Source organism: Heterodontus francisci, chromosome 7, assembly GCF_036365525.1.
Source record: "Heterodontus francisci isolate sHetFra1 chromosome 7, sHetFra1.hap1, whole genome shotgun sequence".
In the NCBI taxonomy this organism is placed as follows: domain Eukaryota; kingdom Metazoa; phylum Chordata; class Chondrichthyes; order Heterodontiformes; family Heterodontidae; genus Heterodontus; species Heterodontus francisci.
Genome location: NC_090377.1, coordinates 108,164,806 through 108,188,246, shown reverse-complemented (window position 1 = coordinate 108,188,246; position 23,441 = coordinate 108,164,806).

Genomic DNA, 23,441 nt, shown 5'->3' with positions numbered 1-23,441 from the left:
AAACACCGATCTCCCCGACCTGGACTCGTTTACGGGGCAACAGGCGTTTAAATCACCTGGATGATGATATTGATCTCAGCCAGGTTAATTGGCCATAATAAGAAACTGTAAGTAAGAGCAGAATTTACCTTGTGTTTTACAGGCAATAAGTGATTTGAAATGAAACTGTTAATCGTGTTTGTGACGTGCGGACTGCTAATTACCACATCCACTGAATCAAGGTCTGATCCGGCCCGCACTTTCAGACAACAGCCATATGGAGAGGTCGTGATATCCCGAGAACACAAAGTGGCTTCAACTCGTGATGCATCGGAAAGTAAGGAGCATCCATATCATGGGCCATTCCCGGGGCCACAACTGGATGGTGAGGCACCTGGTTCGGTATTCACCTGGTCTGTTGGCATAAAATTTGAACTGACTATTAGTGTCCCATTGAATAGACAAATGTGTATTAACTGTCCCTCAGCAATTCCCAGTCTGATGTTCATTGAGGTGTCGGCGCAGGGCTAGTAGGTTCAGGATGAGCCTGGGAACCATATAACCTTGACAACTGCCAACACCTCAACTAGGTGTATGCGTCTGGTGGGGTGGGGGTGGGGGGGGTAGTGTTTACCAAATACAGATGTGCTGACCCCACGTCAGATCAGAAGAAACAGGATCAAACCTTGAACTCATCTCCACAGTCTAAGTGTGCAAACACGATAACAAAAATCCAATGGGATGGGTTACCAGAACCAACCTCCCTTACGACCATAGCCCCTACCACAAACATTCTGGCCATATCCCAAATGATGAATACAACCACCATAGAAATACCTATAACTCTTGAAGCGTGTCCCATCTGGTGGACGAACCTCAAATCGAGATCGTCCTAAAAGAGTCTGGCAAGGTCTTGTACGATAATGTACACTATGAGCTCGTGCCTGTGGTCCTGAATATAACATGGATCCAAGTGCCGGAATACTATCCAACCCAGATTAAGAACTTGTACACCCAAATAATCCAAATATTATTCGAAAGAGAGGTAGGGAATGATAGGAACTCAGAACCTGAAATCAAAAGCCGAAGGAAAAGAGGTGTAGTCAATGATGTGGCAACAGCATATGGGACTGGAATGTCCACTGTTAACACCCTCGATTTAGAAAGTTTGGATAGTAAACTCAGAACCTTTGCCCAGAAAGTTAAGAAAGTCCTACACAAGCCAAATGATAATGATAAGCGAGATGCTAAAGGCGGATTGTCTGAAAATCAGGCTGAAATCCAAATAGTTAAAATATTGGAGAAGCAGGCTAAAGCTATAAACCAAATTATTAAGGGAAAATTGGATGATGATGCCGGACAGCAAAAGAGAACTCTGTGTAGTATCTATGGCAGTTGGATGTTAGAACAACTACGGGAAAACCTTGAGCAGGCAAACCAAGGGACAGTTCCCTCTTGGATAAGTGATGAACAATTAAAAAACTTGACCAATATGGAAATGCACCCAGGGATATCAGGCTGTCAGCTTCGGCAGCTAACCAGGGTGTGGTTCAATAAGAATTGTGGAGGAACCACGAGCAAGGCTTTGGGCATAGTACTAGGACTTCCAATAGTCCCTAAGGTTGGGATATGACTAAACATCTCTCAGGTGGAAAATATAGGCATCATTAAACAAGGAATCTGGATGAGTTATAAGGATGTCCTGCCTTACGCTGTGGAAAAGGAAGGGAAAATGGTGGGTACCACACTGGCCAAATGCCACCAAACAGACAAGATAGTTGTCTGCCCCTACCCCATATACCTCAGTGAGCAAGCCTTATGTGGATTCAGAACAGGCAGAGATCTGAATTGTACCCTGGAAGCTAGAGCCCTCAACACTGATATTATGTGGGTCGCTTACAAGGGAAAAGGAGAGTATTGTGTTACCACCTCATTAAAGGAATACCAATATGGCATCTCCAGAAGAAAGAATTTTCCTCCACACAAGATCAGGGGGCAGGTTGTTCAACCTTGCCCGTCTAAGAGCGAAGACCAAAGTATGGAAAGTCCTCATCAGGAACTCCTCTTTGCTGACGATGCTGCTTTAACATCTCACACTGAAGAGTGTCTGCAGAGTCTCATCAACAGGTTTGTGGCTGCCTGCAACGAATTTGGCCTAACCATCAGCCTCAAGAAAACGAACATCATGGGACAGGACGTCAGAAATGCTCCATCCATCAATATCGGCGACCACGCTCTGGAAGTGGTTCAAGAGTTCACCTACCTCGGCTTAACTATCACCAGTAACTTGTCTCTCGATGCAGAAATCAACAAGCGCATGGGAAAGGCTTCCACTGCTATGTCCAGACTGGGCAAGAGAGTGTGGGAAAATGGCGCACTGACATGGAACACAAAGGTCCGAGTGTATCAAGCCTGTGTCCTCAGTACCTTGCTCTATGGCAGTGAGGCCTGGACAACGTATGTCAGCCAAGAGCGACGCCTCAATTCATTCCATCTTCGCTGCCTCCGGAGAATCCTTGGCATCAGGTGGCAGGACCATATCTCCAACACAGAAGTCCTCGAGGCGGCCAATATCTCCAGCTTATACATACTACTGAGTCAGCGGCGCTTGAGATGGCTTGGCCATGTGAGCCGCTTGGATGATGGCAGGATCCCCAAAGATACATTGTACAGCGAGCTCGCCTTTGGTATCAGACCCACCGGCCGTCCATGTCTCCGCTTTAAAGACGTCTGCAAACACGACATGAAGTCCTGTGACATTGATCACAAGTCGTGGGAGTCAGTTGCCAGTGATTGCCAGAGCTGGCGGGCAGCCATAAAGGCGGGGCTAAAGTGTGGCGAGTCGAAGAGACTTAGCAGTTGGCAGGAATATGTCATCCAGACTTGTCCGATTACTGACACTACCATTTGCTTTAAACCCCAAATACCAGCCAGGATAGGCCAAATCGAGCTGGTTGATATACATAAGAGGGAAGAAACTATGATTCATGTCATGGAAGAAATTAAACAGAGTTCAGGAAGGTATTTTGAAAAATATGAAACTAACGTTAGACTTTTATCTGAGGACTTGCAATGGATCAAGAAACAGTTAGCTAACACCCACCAGACATTTGTCAAAGTCATTCAGAAAGCCAAGGGAACCACACAAAAGATTGAAATGATTAAAGTGACCAACTGGTGGGATGATATTTTGAATTGGGATACCAACATGCAGATACATCCATGGATAAGAATTGTTTTGCACATTGTGATTGTTGGTATGATTGTGATTTCTATATTTCTATGAATCAAATGTATAATATGATTATTTTAAACGTTGGAAAGTTGAAATGGAAGGGAAGTTGGAAATGGACTGGTATGTGCGAAAATGCGAAGGAATGATAGACATAACAATGTGACACGGCATGGACTTGAATATCTGCTGTCGCGAGGTGGGGTATGATCAGGGCCCCTTTATGATCCAATTCACTAATGCTTAATGGATCAAAGGGGGCACTGTAGCCGGATGGCTAACAGCTAAGCATCTGCAGAGCATGAAGGGAAAAATAGCCATTCTTACACAAGGGCGAGAAGTGTGAGAAATAAGCAGTGTGTGAGATAAGATGTGTTACATATCAGATGAGACTGCTAGATAAGGACAGAAAACAAGAACAAGGCCAGCAGATGTATTTTGTTTCGCTTTGCAAATAACGCTGACTCCAAGTCATGGGTGTAGATGGGTAATGACATCCTCAAGGCTGGGAACAACTGGATAAAAATGGGAAGCTAGAAGCCCCGAAAAGAAGAAGACCTGCAGGACCATTGTGGTCTCTGCATCTCAGCTGCTCACTGGATAAAGCTGCAGCAAGTATTTCAATCTGTAAAGCAGGAATCTAATGATATTTCCTGAGCCTTCGGGCAATTGCTGCGTTTATTTTAAGCAATACACATACTGATACAGTGTGGCACAAGCTGTCTGGGCACAACTCCATGGGTTTCTGTTTAACTCATGACCAAACAATCACTGACTTCGTGGCTCCAATCTTCATCTTTTTAAACAACCTTTCAAGTCCAATTACAGTCTTTGTTACTTATCTGCACAAACTGAAAAAGTGAAAAACCAATTCTGAATCGCAAGGTAGGCAAGGTGAACATTCCGGTGGTCAGGTCAGGTCGAGCCCAGGTCGGGTTGGGCGCGGGAAAAAATGGAAGGACTCGGGCCGGGTCGGGCTCGGGTCCGATGTGGTTCTATGGGGTTCGGGTGGGGTTTTTTTTCCAGACCCAAACAGGCCTTTACTGCAATGTTCTTCTTAATCAATATAGCCACCTCTCCCTCTTTCCTTCCTTTCCTATCTTTCCTGAACATCTCGTATCCAGGAATATTTCATACCCAGTTCTGCAGAACATTCTTTGTTCCAGTCAGACTCAGGCCCTCTCCCTCACCCCTTTTTCTGAGAGATTGATGACTGCATTGGTGCAGCTTCCTGCCCCTACTCTGAACTGAAAAAATTCATCAAATTTGTTTCCAATTGCCACCCTTACCTCATTGTCACATGGTCTATCTCCAACTCTTCCCTTCCCTTCCCTGACTTTACTGTCTCTATTTCTGGGGATAAGCTATCGACCAATATCCACTGTAATCCCCTGACTCCCATAGCTACCTTGATTACACTTTCTCCCACTCCGTTTCCTGTGAAAACTCTATTCCATTCTCCCAGTTTCTTCAGCTCCATCACATCTGTTCAGATGGTGCTTCTGTTATGTCTTCCTTTTTCTTCAACCGAGGATTCCCCTCAGCTGTGGTTGATAGGGTGCTCAATTGTGTCCGTAAAATTGCTTGGGAAGGTGGGGTATGGCGTTCCCACCGCCTTCCCAACATTTACAAATTTATTCCAGGGTGGGGAAGGCCGATGATGGATGTCCTGCCCAAAGGCCATTTAAGGGCTTCTGCCTGCCACTGCTGGCATATCACCAGCAGCGAGGTGTGCCTCTGGTACATGGGGAGACAGCCCAGTCAAACCAGGCAGCCTCCATCCAGGCTTGTGGGGGTCCTTCCTCCGTGACGCACGGAGGCCACACGGTGGGAAAGGCCGTCCTGTGCCATCACCCATTGCCCTGTCCTCAGTAACCTAACCCTGCACCTTGCCAGGGCATGTCTGAGGGGCCCCAGTGAATCACCCTCCACTTTGTGGCATTCCAGGGCTCCAGCGCTGCTCTTCTTCTGATGACAGCTACAGTTCCAGCACTGGCCATCGCTCCCAGTGGCACTGCTGGGTCTGCTGAGATGCCAGCCCTCTGATTGGCCAGCAGCTCAAGGAGACTGAAAACACATCATTAAAGGGAAAGGGACGCCAGGCATTTAATTGCCCAAGCGCTGTAAAATGGAGCCTGGGGTCCCGCAGAGAGTTGAGGTGGGGTTCCCCTTGCTTTTTGGGCCCGGTGTTGGGGCCCCCACCGGCTACATAAAATCCAGCCCATAGAATATATGAGCTGGGAAGTTATGCTGGAAATGGATAAAACACTGGTTAGGCCACAGTTAGAGAACTGTGTGCAATTCTGGTCACAGCACTATAGGGATGATATGATTGCACTAGAGAGGGTACGGAAGAGATTTACAAGGATGTTGCTTAGACTGGAGAATTTTAGTTTTGACGGAAGATTGGATAGGATAGAGTTCTTTTCTTTGGAACAGAGGGGGCTGAGGGGAGACGCAGTTAAAGTGTATAAAATTATGAGGGGTCGAATAGAGTGAATACAAAAGCCTTATTCCCCTTGGTTGAGAGATCCGTAACCGGGGGCATAGATTTAGTGTAAGAGGTTTAGAGGGGATTCGAGGGGAAATTGTTTTACCCAGAGGGTAGTGTGGATCTGGAACTCACTGCCTGAAAGACTGGTAGAAGCAGAAACCTTCATAGCATTTAAAAAGTAATTGGATAAGCACTTGAAGTGCTGTAACCTATAGCGCTATGAAAGAGCTGGAAAGTGGGATTAGGCTGATGGCTCCTTGACAGCCGTTCAGACACGATGGGCCAAATGGCCTCCTTTCATGCTGTAAATTTCTATGATTCTACAAAACACATCTTCCCCTCCCCTCCCCTTTCAGCGTTCCGAAGGGACCACTCCCTCCGCGACATGCTGGTCCACTCCTCAATCACCCCTACTCCCGTCCCTTTCTCCTGGCACATTCACAGGCAACAGCTATCTTTTTACCTCCTCCCTTCTCACCATCCAAGGTCTCAAACTCTCCTTCCATATGAAACAGTGATTTTCTTGTACTTCTTTCAATTCAGTATACTGTATTCACTGCTCACGATGTGGTCCCTCTACCCTCGGGAGACCAAACACATATTGGGTGATCACTTTGCTGAACACCTCCTCCCAGTCTGCAAACATGACCCCGAGCTTCCACTCGTCTGTCATTTTAATTCTACACTGCAGTCCCACTCAAACCTCTCTGTCCTCGGCCTCCTACACTGTTCCAATGAAGCTCAATGTAAGCTCGAGGAACAGAACCTCATCTTTTGATTAGGCACTTTACAGCCTTCCGGACTAAACACTAAGTTCAACAATTTCAAATCATAAACTCATTCATGCTCCTTTTTTTTGGGCTGCATCTGGTGGTGATGATTCTTCTTTAATCATTTCCAGCTCCTCTAGACCTCTCTTCTGTTTCTTTACTTGTCCGATTACCATATCCTTTTTCCATTCACCCTCATGCCTTTTGTCATTTAATCTCTGCCGCCTTCCACCCTATTAGAAAGCTTCCCCCCGTCTCCCTTTCCCTGTCTCTGTACTTGCTTAAAACATTTTTTTACTCAGTCATGGGATGTGAGTGCCGCTGACGATGCCAGACACGAAGAGCCGAATGGCCTCCTTCTGTGCTGTAACCATTCTATAAATCTATGGCTGGGATTTTACTGGCCCTGGGGTGATGAGCTGAAGCAGGTGGGCTGGTAAAATGCCAGGGAGCAGCATTGGGATAGCTCCCCAATGCAGTCACATAATAGGAGTGCAATACTTTTGGACTTTTCAATTAATGGCCAGCAGTCTTGGGAGCCAGCCAGTTAGGAGGTGCAGGCAGGAGGAAGTGCCAGCTCAAGCAAGGCTGGTGCCATCATTAAAAGGCAGCATCCCCAGAGGGAATAGTGAGGGAGCGCGGCCAACTGCAGAAATTGGGAAATGGCAGAAGGCAGAGCAAGGGTGGAGCCTAGGTTCTCTGATGCTTCCCTGACAATGCTCCTCCAGGCTCCACAGGTTCGGAGGGAAGTCCTGTTCTCTCGGGAAGAGGCCAGCTACTTCAGACCAAACAGACATGGATGGAGATAGCAGAGAAAGTGAGTAGCTATGTGGTGGTCCCACATCCATGGCTGCAGTGTTGAAAGAGGATCAATGACCTGATGCATTCTGGCAAGGTGCCTGCAGCTCATAATATTAACATTTCAGCATCAAATGTGACTAAAGATGAATATGAGATTGGAGAAGGGAATGCCCACCCAGTCAATGGCAATGCCAAGGTAACAGCATTAGCAGTCAGATGCATGTTCATCTCTCTGTGGAGGACACAGGTCAGGCAAAGGTAACTCCTGCACTGCCAGTACTGACTGACCATATGCAGAAGGCATTTCAGTGACACCAGGATGGACAGTTAGGCTGCCACCAACATAGACATCCCGCATGTCTATAAGCGAATAACAATGGAAATTTATGTGCTTGGTGGAGAAGAGATCTCACAACACAAGGGAAAAGTCAAGAACTTGAAATAGTGTGGCCTACATGTCAGTCCTCACATTAATCGAAGAGGAGGCATTGGAGCGATGATACATGGAGGCAGGCAAGGCATTTGCTGATGGTGAGACAGGTGAGTAGCCTAATGGATGGGTGCAACAGAACCTCTGGAAAACACAAAGCATCGTGCTCATATGTGCACCACTGGTCACAAAGAGCTCCAGATGATGAGTAGTCAGGCGGACGTATTGGAAGGCATATTGCCCTCTCATCACTCTTTTCACTCTCGCCTGTCATGGACAAGAGCAGCTAGCTGCAGGGTCGGCTGGACAGCCTTTGAACTCTGAAGAGGAGGAGACCTCAGAGGATACGCCATCACATCATTCCCCTGCATCTTCCACCAGCACAGATACCCTAATGTTGGTGAGCAGTCGTGCGCGAGTAGCAATGATGTCACAATTTGGTGAGCACAGCACAGATGTGCTAAGTAGCTGACAGAGGCAGTGACAGTTGAGGGCACTCACACTTGAGGAATGTGGAAAGGCCCAGCAATGCATAGCTTCAGGCTGATGACATGCTTCTGGAGTCATCAAAAAGGCGGCAGATGCTGGAGCTGCAGTGTGAGGTGCGTGAACATCTGGCAGACCTTTCAGAGGCCTTGTGTATCCTGCATTGAAAGAGTGGCGACCCTCTTAGAGAGCCACAACAAGCAAACCACACAGTGGATGGACATGGACTTGCATGCCATGAGCTTCTCCGTGAGCTTTGTGGAACAATGGCTGGGTGAGCAGGGAGCGAGACAGCCGGAGTCATTGCCAGGTCCTCGGACTCCTCAGGTGAGCAGGGAGGGACAAGTGTGCCCTGAAAGGGAAGAGGAGTAGATGCCTAAAGATGCTGGGGTCCCATCTTAGAGTGCTCCCAGAATGGATGATGGGACCTTTTCCCCTCTTACGGTTACACCAATGCCATGGGAGGCCGCGATGACAGAGGCGGCTCCTGCATCGGTGCAGGAGGCCCTCAATATGCCAGGGCCCTCAAAGCCTCAGGCAACCAGAGGTTGCCCGCCATGGTCATTGAAAGCAACAGAGTAGAAAGGTCAGCAGCCTGCCTCCACCTCAGCTGGCAGTACATGGGGAGCACTACATCGGAGTACCTGCAAGTGCATAAGGAAGTCCACCTCACTGCACTTGGGTTTCATATTATGGAATTAGATGTCTCTTTATTGTGCATTTGTCTTTCATGAATTCTGATATGCTGCACCACAAACAGAATCCTTTACTTATTTATCCACTACTTGGCCATTAACAAATCTCAGAGTGTGATGGGACGGACCGCACCGAAAGAGCTCAATGCATTTCCCATGCTGTTGCCTCATATGATGACGGGTCCAGGGAAATGGTGAAAGCATTCAAGGAAAGGGCAACAGGGCTATAGAAACTGAAAGATTTATTTGATTGAATGGGTGTGTGGAAGGTTCACAAGAAACATGTTTGTATTAGTGAGTTGTGAGCCTAATTTGCATGTATCGCATTGCACCTTGCCTGCTGTTCTTCAGGGTCATCTTCGTGTTGAGCCTGTTCACCATCCCCTGCCATATCCTCAAATGCTTCAGCCTGGTCTTTTGCACTGACATGTTACATCACTAACTTCTTCAAAAAACTGACCTGAAATATTAACTCTGTTTCTCTGTCCACAAATGCTGCCAGACGTGCTGAGTATTTCCAGCATTTTCTGTTTTTTTTAAAGGTCTGTTTTATCCCTTAGCCAATTTTGTATCAATAAGAGCATAAGGAATAGGAACAGGAGTAGGTCATACCTCCCCTCGAACCTGCTTCACCATTCAATATAATCATGGCTGACATTTGACCTCAACTCTACTTTCCCACCCAATCCCAATAGATATTTTGATTTCCTGAGACTCCAAAAGTCTATTATAGAACATAGAACATAGAACATACAGCACAGAACAGGCCCTTCGGCCCACAATGTTGTGCCGATCCTTTGTCCTCTGTCAAGGACAATTTAATCTATACCCCATCATTCTCCTTTATCCATATACCTATCCAAAAGCCTTTTGAAAGTCCCTAAAGTTTCTGACTCAACAACTTCCCCGGGCAAGGCATTCCATGCCTCGACCACTCTCTGGGTAAAGAACCTTCCCCTGACATCCCCCTTATATCTCCCACCCTTCACCTTAAATTTATGACCCCTTGTAACGCTTTGCTCCACCCGGGGAAAAAGTTTCTGACTGTCTACCCTATCTATTCCCCTGATCATCTTATAAACCTCTATCATGTCACCCCTCATCCTTCTCCTTTCTAATGAGAAGAGGCCTAGAATGTTCAGCCTTTCCTCGTAAGACTTATTCTCCATTCCAGGCAACATCCTGGTAAATCTCCTCTGCACCCTCTCCAAGGCTTCCACATCCTTCCTAAAATGAGGCGACCAGAACTGCACACAGTACTCCAAATGAGGCCTTACCAAGGTCCTGTACAGCTGCATCATCACCTCACGGCTCTTAAATTCAATCCCTCTGCTAATGAACGCTAACACCCCATATGCCTTCTTCACAGCCCTATCCACTTGAGTTGCAACTTTCAATGATCTATGCACATAGACCCCAAGGTCTCTCTGCTCCTCCACATGCCCAAGAACCCTACCGTTAACCCAGTATTTTGCATTCATGTTTGTCCTTCCAAAATGGACGACCTCACACTTTTCAGGGTTAAACTCCATCTGCCACTTTTCAGCCCAGCACTGCAACCTATCCAAGTCCCTTTGCAGACGACAATAGCCCTCCTCGGTATCCACAACTCCACCAACCTTTGTATCATCTGCAAATTTACTGACCCACCCTTCGACTTCCTCATCCAAGTCGTTAATAAAAATCACAAACAGGAGAGGACCCAGAACTGATCCCTGCGGCACGCCACTGGTAACTGGGCTCCAGGCTGAGTATTTACCATCTAAGACCACTCTCTGCCTTCTATCAGTTAGCCAATTCTTAATCCAACTGGCCACATTCCCCACTATCCCATGCCTCCTGACTTTCTCCATAAGTCTACCATGGGGGACCTTATCAAATGCCTTACTAAAATCCATGTACACCACATCCACTGGTTTACCCTCATCCACTTGCTTGGTCACCTGCTCAAAGAATTCAATCAGGCTTGTGAGGCAAGACCTACCCCTCACAAAACCGTGCTGACTGTCCCGAATCAAGCAGTGTCTTTCCAGATGCTCATAAATCCTATCCCTCAGCACCTTTTCCATCAACTTGCCTACCACCGAAGTAAGACTAACTGGCCTGTAATTCCCAGGGTTGTTCCTATTCCCTTTCTTGAACAGGGGCACAACATTTGCCACCCTCCAATCACCTGGTACCACCCCCGTCAGCAGAGAAGATGAAAAGATCATTGCCAGCGGCTCTGCAATTTCATCCCTTGCTTCCCATAACATCCTTGGATATACCCCGTCAGGCCCGGGAGACTTGTCTATCTTCAAGTTATTCAAAAACCCCAACACATCTTCCCTCCTAACGAGCACTTCCTCGAGCTTACCAGTCTGTTTCACACCGTCCTCTTCAGTAATACACCCCTTCTCATTCGTAAATACCGAAGAGAAGTACTCATTCAAAACCTCACTTATCTCTTCCGGCTCAACACACAGTCTCCCGCTATTGTCCTTGACCGGACCTAAGGTCCCCCTAGTCATCCTCATATTTCTGACATACGCGTAAAAGGCCTTGGGGTTTTCTTTTATCCTACCCGCCAAGCATTTTTCATGCCCTCTCTTAGCTCTCCTAATCCCTTTCTTCAGATCCTTCCTGGCCATCTTGTATCCCTCCAGAGCTATGCCTGTGCCCTTTTTCCTCAACTTTATATACGCATCCTTCTTCTTCCTAACAAGACTCTCAACCTCTCTTGTCAACCACGGTTCCCTCACATGACCATCCCTTCCCTGTCTGACAGGGACATGCTTATCAATGGCCCCTACTATCTGCTCCTTGAAAAAGTTCCACATTTCGACCGTGCCCTTCCCTGCCAGCATATGCTCCCAACTTATGCTCCTCAGTTCCTGCCTGACAGCATCATATCTACCCTTCCCCCAATTGTAAACCTTGCCCTGTTGCACATACCTATCCTTCTCCATTACCACAGTGAATGCTACAGAATTGTGATCACTATCTCCAAAGTGCTCGCCCACCAACAGCTCTATCACTTGCCCTGGTTCATTACCTAGTACCAAATCCAATATTGCCTCCCCTCTGGTCGGGCAGTCTACATACTGAGTCAGAAAAGCTTCCTGGACATACTGCACAAACACTACCCCATCCAAACTATTCGATCTAAAGAGTTGCCAATCAATATTTGGGAAGTTGAAATCCCCCATAATTACTACCCTGTGACTTCTGCTCCTTTCCAAAATCTGTTTCCCAATCTGCTCTTCCACCTCCCTGCTGCTATTGGGGGGCCTATAGAAAACTCCCATCAAGGTGACTGCTCCTTTCCTGTTCCTGACCTCAACCCACAGTGCCTCAGTCGGCAGATCCTCCTCGAAAATTCTTTCAGCAGTTGTTACACTATTTCTAACTAACAATGCCACCCCCCCACCTCTTTTACCACCATTCCTAATCTTATGAAAACATCTATAACCAGGTACCTCCAAAAACCATTCCTCCCCCTCACCTATCCACGTTTCAGTGATGGCCACAACATCATAGTCCCAAGTGCCCATCCACGCCTTCAATTCACTCACCTTATTCCTGATGCTTCTTGCGTTGAAGTATACGCACTTTAACCCTTCTCCGTGCCCATCTGTCCTCTGTGACAGTGCTACCTTCCCCAATACCTCACTACACTCTTTGTCTTTCTGAGTGGACCCACTGGTCCCTGGATTACAAGTCCGGTTCCCATCCCCCTCCCAAACTAGTTTAAACCCTCCCGAACAGTACTAGCAAACCTCCCTCCCAGGATATTGGTGCCCCTCTGGTTCAGATGCAGCCCGTCCTGTTTGAACAGGTCCCATCTTCCCCAGAATGCAGTCCAATTATCCAAGAACTGGAAGCCCTCCCTCCTACACCATTCCTGCAGCCACGTGTTCAGCTGTGCTCTCTCCCTATTCCTAGCCTCACTATCACGTGGCGCCGGCAACAAACCAGAGATAACAACTCTGTCCGTCCGAGCTTTCAGCTTCCAGCCTAACTCCCTAAACTCACTTCTAACATCTGTGCCACCCTTCCTTCCTACGTCGTTGGTGCCAATGTGCACCACGACCTCTGGCTGCTCCCCCTCCCCTTTAAGGATCCTGAAGACGCGATCACAAACATCACGGACCCTGGCACCAGGGAGGCAACAAACCATCCGTGCGTCTCGCCTGCGCCCACAGAACCGCCTGTCCGTACTCCTCACCATCGAGTCCCCGATGACTAGTGCTCTCCCATTCTCCCTCCTTCCCTTCTGAGCCACAGTGCAGGACCCCGTGCCAGAGGCCCGGTCACTGCAGCCTGCCCCCGATAGGCCGTCCCCCCCAACAGTATCTAAAACTGTATACTTGTTGTTGAGGGGAACGACCACAGGAGATCCCTGCACTGACCTCTTCCCACCTCTAACTGTTACCCAGCTGCCTTTGATTTGTGGAGTAACGACCTCCGTGTAGCTTCTATCTATCAACCCCTCAGCTTCCCGAATGATCCTCAGTTCATCCAGCTCCAGCTCCAATTCCCTAACACGGTCTGATAGGAGCTGGAGACGGATGCACTTCCAGCAGGTGAAGTCGGCAGGGCCACCTGAGGTTTCCCTCACCTCGAACATTCTGCAGGAGGAGCAATACACTACACTGGCTGCCATTTCTTTTATTCAATTACCCCTTAGTTAAGTACAACTATAGATATTAACAAAAACAGTAAATAGCTTACCTGCTCAGTCCTTTTTGGTTAGAGGAGGAGGGTAAAAAGGGTCTTATTATTAGGTTAGAGGAGGAGGATGGGTGGGAGACACTACATGTGTAGTGGCTCGGGTTTACTCAGCTCCGCACCTTTAAGGAAAATACCTACCCAGGAGTCCTCGCTGCCGACCAGCTTCCGGTTCCTCCGGCGCCAAAAGAAACTCAAAGACAAGGAAAACAGTAAGTAAAACAGTAAGTACTTACTTTTAAAACACAGCTCCTGATGCCTTCACTCACCCACCGAAGAGTCGCTACCTTCTCCTGCTGCTCCGCCGGGAATTAATCTCAGCTTTGAATATACTCAGCGATTGAACGGCCACAACCCTCTGCGGTAGAGAATTCCAAAGTTTCACAGACATTTCTGAGTGAAGAAATGTCTCCTCATCTCAGTCTGAAATGATCACCCTCTAATCCTGAGACTTTGCCCCCTAGTTCTAGACTCTCCAGTCAGGGGAAACAGCCTCTCAGCATCTACCCGATCAAGCCGCAATAGATCTCATAATTTTCAATGACATCACCTCTCATTCTTTTAAGCTCTACAAAGTATGGACCCATTCTACTTAACTTCTCTTCATAAGTCAAGCATCCTATCCCAGGAACCAATTTAGTGAACCTTCGTGTATCATCCCAAAGGCAGGTATGTCCTTCCTTAGATATGGAGACATAAACTGCACATGGTACTCCAGATGTCGTCTCACCAAAACCCTGTACAATTGGAGCAAAGGTCCTTATTCTTGTACTCCAATCCCCTTGCAATATAGGGCAACATACAATTTGTCTTCCCAATTGCTTGCTGTACCTGCATGCTGACTTTCTATGTTCCTTGTACATGAACACCCAACTCTCTCTGAACACCAACACCTACAAGTTTCTCATCATTTAAGAAATATTCTGATTTTCCATTCATGCTACCAAACTGAGTAACCTCATATTTTCCTCAATTATACTCCATGTGCCACCTTATTACCCATTCACATAACCTGTCTATGGCCGGGATTTTTCCCTTGGCAGACGGGAGCCATCCACCGACTTAAAAGTTGGTGGCGAACCCACTTCTGCCTGGCCTGGGGATCCGACCCACATTTTGCGGTTCACCGGCCTTAAACTGTTCTGAGGCGGGACTTCCACCCACTTGAGGCAGGAAGTTCCAGCTAATGGAGCTGCTGGCCAATCGGCGGGCAGGCAGCTCTTAGTCCCAGCAGCGCCACCGGGAGCGGCGGCCACTGCTGGGACTGCAGCCCAGCTTCAAGAAGAAGATGTCTTTCATTGCAGCAGCTTTTTCGGGAGCAGAGTGTGAGCGAGTGAGCAGCTGGGAAGGTCAGTTTGAAAGTAAATTTAATTTCCTTTTGTTTTTCGGCGGAGGCCAGGGGGCTGCTGGGTAAGTAAAACACTATATATTTGGGCGGTTTAAAATAACTTTCCTTTCATTGCAGCAGCTTTTTCGGGAGCAGAGTGTGAGCGAGTGAGCAGCTGGGAAGGTCAGTTTGAAAGTAAATTTAATTTCCTTTTGTTTTTCGGCGGAGGCCAGGGGGCTGCTGGGTAAGTAAAACACTATATATTTGGGCGGTTTCTGAACCCGAGACACCACACTTGTCGTGTCTCCCACCCGCCCTCCTCCTCTAACCAAAAAAAAAGGACTCGGTGGGGTGTTTATAAGGTAAGGCTTTTTCGATTTCTCTGGTTTTATTGTGATTGGTAAAAACTTTTAGTTCCTTTTTCATTTAACTAAGTTAAGCTTAAGATTAAAAATGGCAGGTGATCTCAGACCCGTGTCATGCTCCTCTTGCTCAATGTGGGAGCTCAGGGACACGGCTGATGTCCCTGACTCCTTCACGTGCAGGAAGTGTGTCCAACTGCAGCTCTTGTTAGACCGCATGACGGCTCTCGAGCTGCGGATGGACTCACTTTGGAGCATGCGCGATGCTGAGGAGGTCGTGGATAGCACGTTTAGTGAATTGGTCACACCGCAGATTAGGATTGCTGAGGGAGAAAGGGAATGGGTGACCAAAAGGCAGAGAAAGAGCAGGAAGGCAGCGCAGGAGTCCCCTGCGGTCATCTCCCTCCAAAACAAGTATACCGTTTTGGATACTGTTGAGGGAGATGGCTCACCAGGGGAAGGCAGCAGTAGCCAGGTCCATGGCACCGTGGCTGGCTCTGCTGTTCAGAAGGGCGGGAAAAAGAGTGGAAGGGCTATAGTCGTAGGGGATTCGATTGTAAGGGGAGTAGATAGGCGGTTCTGTGGTCGAAAACGAGGCTCCCGAATGGTATGTTGCCTCCCAGGTGCACGGGTCAGGGATGTCTCAGATCGGCTGCAGAACATTCTAAAGGGGGAGGGTGAACAGCCAGTTGTCATTGTGCACATAGGCACTAATGATATAGGTAAAAAACGGGATGAGGTCCTACAAGCAGAGTTTAGGGAGTTAGGAGCCAAGTTAAAAAGTAGGACCTCAGAGGTAGTAATCTCAGGATTACTACCAGTGCCACGTGATAGTCAGAGTAAAAATGAAAGAATAGTCAGGATGAATGCGTGGCTTGAGAGATGGTGCAGGAAGGAGGGGTTCAGATTTTTGGGACATTGGGACCGGTTCTGGGGGAGGTGGGACTATTACAAATTGGACGGTCTACACCTGGGCCGGACTGGAACCAATGTCCTTGGAGGTGCTTTTGCTAACGCTGTTGGGGAGGGTTTAAACTAATGTGGCAGGGGGATGGGAACCAATTGAGGTCAGTTGACAGTAAGGAGGTAGTAACAAAAGCCTGTAAGGAACTAGATAATGAAGTCAGTGTGACTAAGGGGAAGAGCAGGCAGGGAGCAGATGATGAATATAAAGGGACTGGTGGTCTGAGGTGCATTTGTTTTAATGCAAGAAGTGTAGTAGGTAAGGCAGATGAACTTAGGGCTTGGATTAGTACCTGGGAGTATGATGTTATTGCTATTACTGAGACTTGGTTGAGGGAAGGGCATGATTGGCAACTAAATATCCCAGGATATCGATGCTTCAGGCGGGATAGAGAGGGAGGTAAAAGGGGTGGAGGAGTTGCATTACTGGTCAAAGAGGATATCACAGCTGTGCTGAAGGAGGGCACTATGGAGGACTCGAGCAGTGAGGCAATATGGACAGAACTCAGAAATAGGAAGGGTGCGGTAACAATGTTGGGGCTGTACTACAGGCCTCCCAACAGCGAGCGTGAGATAGAGGTACAAATATGTAAACAGATTATGGAAAGATGTAGGAGCAACAGGGTGGTGGTGATAGGAGATTTTAATTTTCCCAACATTGACTGGGATTCGCTTAGTGTTAGAGGTCCAGATGGAGCAGAATTTGTAAGGAGCATCCAGGAAAGTTTTCTAGAGCAGTATGTAAATAGTCCAACTCGGGAAGGGGCCATACTGGACCTGGTGTTGGGGAATGAGCCCGGCCAGGTTGTTGAAGTTTCAGTAGGGGACTACTTTGGGAATAGTGATCACAATTCCGTAAGCTTTAAAATACTCATGGACAAAGACGAGAGTGGTCCTAAAGGAAGAGTGCTAAATTGGGGGAAGGCCAACTATACCAAAATTCGGCAGGAGCTGGGAAATGTAGATTGGGAGCAGCTGTTTGAAGGTAAATCCACATGTGATATGTGGGAGGCTTTTAAAGAGAGGTTGATTAGCGTTCAGGAGGGACATGTTCCTGTGAAAATGAGGGATAGAAATGGCAAGATTAGGGAACCATGGATGACAGGTGAAATTGTGAGACTAGCTAAGAGGAAAAAGGAAGCATACATAAGGTCTAGGCGGCTGATGAAAGACGAAGCTTTGAAAGAATATCGGGAATGTAGGACCAATCTGAAACGAGGAATTAAGAGGGCTAAAAGGGGTCATGAAATATCTTTAGCAAACAGGGTTAAGGAAAATCCCAAAGCCTTTTATTCATATATAAGGAGAAAGAGGGTAACTAGAGAAAGGATTGGCCCACTAAAGGACAAAGGAGGAATGTTATGCTTGGACTCAGAGAAAATGGGTGAGATTCTAAACGAGTACTTTGCATCGGTATTCACCGAGGAGAGGGACATGACGGATGTTGAGGTTAGGAACAGATGTTTGATTACTCTAGGTCAAGTCGGCATAAGGAGGGAGGAAGTGTTGGGTATTCTAAAGGGCATTAAGGTGGACAGGTCCCCAGGTCCGGATGGGATCTATCCCAGGTTACTGAGGGAAGCGAGAGAGGAAATAGCTGGGGCCTTAACAGATATCTTTGCAGCATCCTTAAACACGGGTGAGGTCCCGGAGGACTGGAGAATTGCTAATGTTGTCCCCTTGTTTAAGAAGGGTAGCAGGGATAATCCAGGTAATTATAGACCGGTGAGCCTGACGTCAGTGGTAGGGAAGCTGCTGGAGAAGATACTGAGGGATAGGATCTATTCCCATTTGGAAGAAAATGGGCTCATCAGTGATAGGCAACATGGTTTTGTGCAGGGAAGGTCATGTCTTACCAACTTAATAGAATTCTTTGAGGAAGTGACAAAGTTGATTGATGAGGGAAGGGCTGTCGATGTCATATACATGGACTTCAGTAAGGCGTTTGATAAGGTTCCCCATGGCAGGCTGATGGAGAAAGTGAAGGCGCTTGGGGCCCAAGGTGTACTAGCTCGATGGATAAAGAACTGGCTGGGCAACAGGAGACAGAGAGTAGCAGTAGAAGGGAGTTTCTCAAAATGGAGACGTGTGACCAGTGGTGTTCCACAGGGATCCGTGCTGGGACCACTGTTGTTTGTGATATACATTAATGATTTGGAGGAAAGTATAGGTGGACTGATTAGCAAGTTTGCAGACGACACTAAGATTGGTGGAGTAGCAGATAGTGAAGGGGACTGTCAGAGAATACAGCAGAATATAGATAGATTAGAGAGTTGGGCAGAGAAATGGCAGATGGAGTTCAATCAGGGCAAATGCGAGGTGATGCATTTTGGAAGATCCAATTCAAGAGTGAACTATACAGTAAATGGAAAAGTCCTGGGGAAAATTGATGTCCAGAGAGATTTGGGTGTTCAGGTCCACTGTTCCCTGAAGGTGGCAACGCAGGTAAATAGAGTGGTCAAGAAGGCATACGGCATGCTTTCCTTCATCGGACGGGGCATTGAGTACAAGAGTTGGCAGGTCATGTTACAGTTGTATAGGACTTTGGTTCGGCCACATTTGGAATACTGCGTACAGTTCTGGTCGCCACATTATCAAAAGGATGTGGATGCTTTGGAGAGGGTGCAGAGGAGGTTCACCAGGATGTTGCCTGGTATGGAGGGCGCTAGCTATGAAGAGAGGTTGAGTAGATTAGGATTATTTTCATTAGAAAGACGGAGGTTGAGGGGGGACCTGATTGAGGTGTACAAAATCATGAGAGGTATAGACAGGGTGGATAGCAAGAGGCTTTTTCCCAGAGTGGGGGTTTCAATTACTAGAGGACACGAGTTCAAAGTGAAAGGGGAAATGTTTAGGGGGGATATGCGTGGAAAGTTCTTTACGCAGAGGGTGGTGGGCACCTGGAACGCATTGCCAGCGGAGGTGGTAGATGCGGGCACGATGGAGTCTTTTAAGATGTATCTAGACAGATACATGAATGGGCAGGAAGAAAAGAGATACAGAACCTTAGAAAATAGGCGACATGTTTAGAGAGGTGATCTGGATCGGCGCAGGCTTGGAGGGCCGAAGGGCCTGTTCCTGTGCTGTAATTATCTTTGTTCTTTGTTCTTTGTTCTTTGTTTGTCGGGGAGCTCCAGAACCAAGGTAAGTTTTTGTTGCCTCACCAGGGGTGATTGATTGTGTCCCAGCAAGGCAAGGGTGGTCGATTGAGGGACGGGGGGCATATTTGTGTGTTTGGGGGTGGTTGGGGCAGCGGGGGTGGCCCTCCGTCGGGCACAGGGTGCCCAATCATGAGAGCCACCCCAGGCTGTCAGAGAGCTGCCTGCTTTTAACAGGTGGATTTTCTTGGGCCTGGGCTGCCTGCTTGCCATGGGTAAAATCCCTGTGGCAGCTGGCGGAGGCCTTTAAGTGGCTGTTAAGTGGCCACTTAAGGGCCTTGATTGGCCAAGGACGAGCGCGCCATTTTCACCCTGCGTAAAGTAGCAGTGGAGGCGGGAGTGGGCCAGGAAGGGCCCCCCGAGCCTCCCGCTCCATTTTATGCCCCCCGCCCCCCCACCGCCACATTCCCGCTCTTTGGGGGGTAGCGTAAAATTCCGGCCTATGTCTCCTTGCAGCCTCTTTGTGTCCTTCTCACAGCTACTGTCCCACCTAGCATTGTTTCATCAGCAAACTTGGAAGCATTACTCTTCGCCTTTACATCCAGATTGTAAATAGCTGAGGTCCCAACCCTGATCCTTGCAGCACTCCACTAATTGCCAAATTGCCTGCAAAATTCAAAAGCCCTGTTTCCCCCTACTCTCTGCTCTCTGTCAATTAACCAATCTGCAAACCATGCTAATATATTGCCCACAACTTCATGAGCCCTTATCTAGTGTAATAACCTTTTATGTGGCACCATATCGAATGCCTTTTGGAAATCCTACATCTACTGATTCCCCTTTATCTACACTGCTAGTTACATCCTAAAATAACCTGAATAAAATTGTCAAAAATGATTCCTCTTTCATAAAATGATGTTGGCTCTGCCTAGTCATATGATTTTCTCAGTGCCTTGTTCACACCTCCTTAATAGTGGATTTCAAAATTTGCCAATTGATGTCAGGACTGGCCTGCAGTTTCCAGTTTTCTCTTGCCTTCTTTTCTTGAATAGAGGTGTTACATATGTCATAGAGTCATAGAGTTATACAGCACAGAAACAGGCCCTTCGGCCCATCATGTCCGTGCCAGCCATCAAGCACCTAACTATTCTAATCCCATTTTCAAGCACTTGGCCCGTGGCCTTGTATGCTATGGCATTTCAAATGCTCATCTAAATACTTCTTAACTGTTGTGAGGGTTCCTACCTCTACCACCTCTTCAGGCAGTGCGTTCATTCCAACCACCCTCTGGGTGAAAAACTTTTTCCTCAAATCCCCTCTAAACCTCCTGCCACTTGCTTTAAATCGATGCCCCCTAGTTATTGAGCCCTCCGCTAAGGGAAAAAGTTTCTTCCTATCTAACCTATCAATGCCCCTCATAATTTTGTATACCTCAATCATGTCCCCCCTCAGCCTTCTCTGCCCTAAGGAAAACAAACCTCTTCATAGCTGAAACGCTCCAGCCCAGGCAACAGCCTGGCGAATCTTCTCTGCACCCTCTCCAGTGCAATCACACCCTTCCTATAGTGTGGTGCCCAGAACTATACACAGTACTCCAGCTGTGGCCTAACTAGCGTTTTATACAGCTCCATCATAATCTCCCTGCTCTTATATTCTGTGCCTCGGCTGATAAAGGCAAATATCCCATACGCCTTCCTAACCACCTTATCTACCTGTGCTGCTGCCTTCTGTGATCTATGGACAAGTACATCAAGATCCCTCTGACCTTCTGTACTTCCTAGGGCCCTACCATCCATTGTATATTCCCTTGCCTTGTTAGTCCTCCCAAAATGCTAACTTCTAATCTTCTGGGACCATTCTAGAATCAAGGGAATTTGGGAAAATCACAACCAGTGCAGCCACTATCGCTGAAGCCACCTCTTTTCGAACCCTATGATGCTACTGCCCCTTTTAGTCTATGGGTTTCTATGTTGCTAATGAGCCAATTATGTGGAATTTCTTTATCAAAAGTTTTTTGAAAGTCCATATACATTACATTAACTGCACTGCTCTCATCCGCCCTGATCAAAAATCTCAATCAAGTTAGTCAAGTACAATTTGTCCTTAACAAATCTATGTCGACTCTATTAGTCCATACTTGCCTATGAGGATGTTAATGTTCTCCCGCTTATTGTTTCTAAAAGCTTCCATACCACCCACCCATGTTAAACTGACTGGCCCATGATTGCCAGGTTTATCATTCTCCCCGTTTTTGAACAAGGGTGCAACATTTTCAATCCTTCAGTCTGTTGACACCATCTCTGTATTTAAGAAGAAATTTTTACCCTTACTTCCCTCAGCAACCTGGGATGTATCCCATCTGGCCCAGGTAGCTTATCTATTTTAAGTACTGCCAGCCTTTCGAGAACCTCCTCTTTATCAATTTCATTCTCGTTCCGTATCCCAACAACCTCCTTGTTTACCGTAACTTTGGCAATCCACTTCCTTGGTAAACACTGATGCAAATTACTTATTTAGTATTTCAGCCATGCCTTCTGTTTTCACCAATACATCTCCATTTTGGTCCCTAATCAACCTCACCACTGGTCTGACAGCCCTTTCACTGTTAATATGCCTATAGAAGATCTTTAGATTGCCTTTTATGCTTAGCGCTAACCTAATCCTCATACTGTCTATTTACCCCTATTATTTGTTTCATCACTTCTCCTCTGTAACTTTTATATTTAGCTTGATTCTTCCTTGTATTATCAAACTGATGATTCTCATGCACTCCCTTTTTCTGCTTCATCCTACTCTCGAACTCCATCATCCAGAGCTCTGGCGCTGGTTTACCTTGCTTTGCCCCTTCACTCCCATACTAGATCCCACCTCAATTCTCTGAAAGCAGCCCTCCTCCAGTTAAGTATTTTCACCCTAAATTGTTCCTAGTCCTTCTCTATAACTAATCTGAACCTTATGATATGAATGTTGCTATATTCAAGGTGCTCCCTGACTGTCACATTCTGCACTTGACCCATTTTATTGCCCAGGACTGGATCCAGCAATGCCTCCTTCTTCATTGGGCAGAAAACATACAGAGCAAGAAAATCCTCCTGAACACACTTCAGAGGTTCTGCCCTCTCTCTATCCTTAGACACAATCATTGCCCCATTCAGTACTGGGGTATTTAAACTCTCCCATTATCACTCCTTGAATTCTTGCACCTCTCAGTAATTTCCTTGCCAATCTGTTCCTCTCTTTCTCCTCCCCTCTATTTTGTGATCGCTAAAGTACGCCAACTAGTGTGATAGCTCCTCTATTGTTTCTTGACTCCAATTGAACAGAATCTGTCTTTGACCCCTCAAGGACATGCTCTCTTTCTAGCACTGTAATATTTTCCTTAATCAGAACTGCTACCCCTCCTTTTATTATTTCCTGAAATATGTTACACCCAGGAATATTAAACATCCATTTCTGCCTTTTTTCAGCCAGGTCTCAGTTATCACCACTACATCCTATTCTCATGTAGCAATTTGACCCTACAGCTCACCAAACTTATTAACCATCCTTCGTGTATTTACACACATGCACTCCAAACCTAACTTAGGCCTCTTTGTATTTTTCTATGATGACACCTAATTCTGTATGATCTTTAACTGTCTCTCCCACTCCTCTGTGGACCTTGTTTCTACCTCTAAATAACACATCTTGGTGTCCAATCCTCTTACTAAATTAGTTAACCTGCCCACAAGGATATTGATACCAGCTCTGTATAGGTGGATATCATCCATCTTGAACAGGTCCCTCCTGCTGCAGAGCTGGACTTAGTGTCCCAGAAATTTGAAGCCCTCCCTCCTGCAACATATCTCTTGCCACACATTAACCTGCAATATGCTCCTATTTCTACTCTCATTAGCACATGGAACTGGGAGTAATCCAGAGATTGTGGTCCTGCTTTTTAACTTCCTCCCGAGCTCCTTAAACTCTGACTGCAGGACCTCACCCTCATCTTCCTCCCTATGCCATTAGTTCTTACATGGACCATGAATCCTGGCTCTTCCCCTATCCCCCTGATTGTCTGTTCCCTGACTATTGATCTCTAATTACTGATGCAT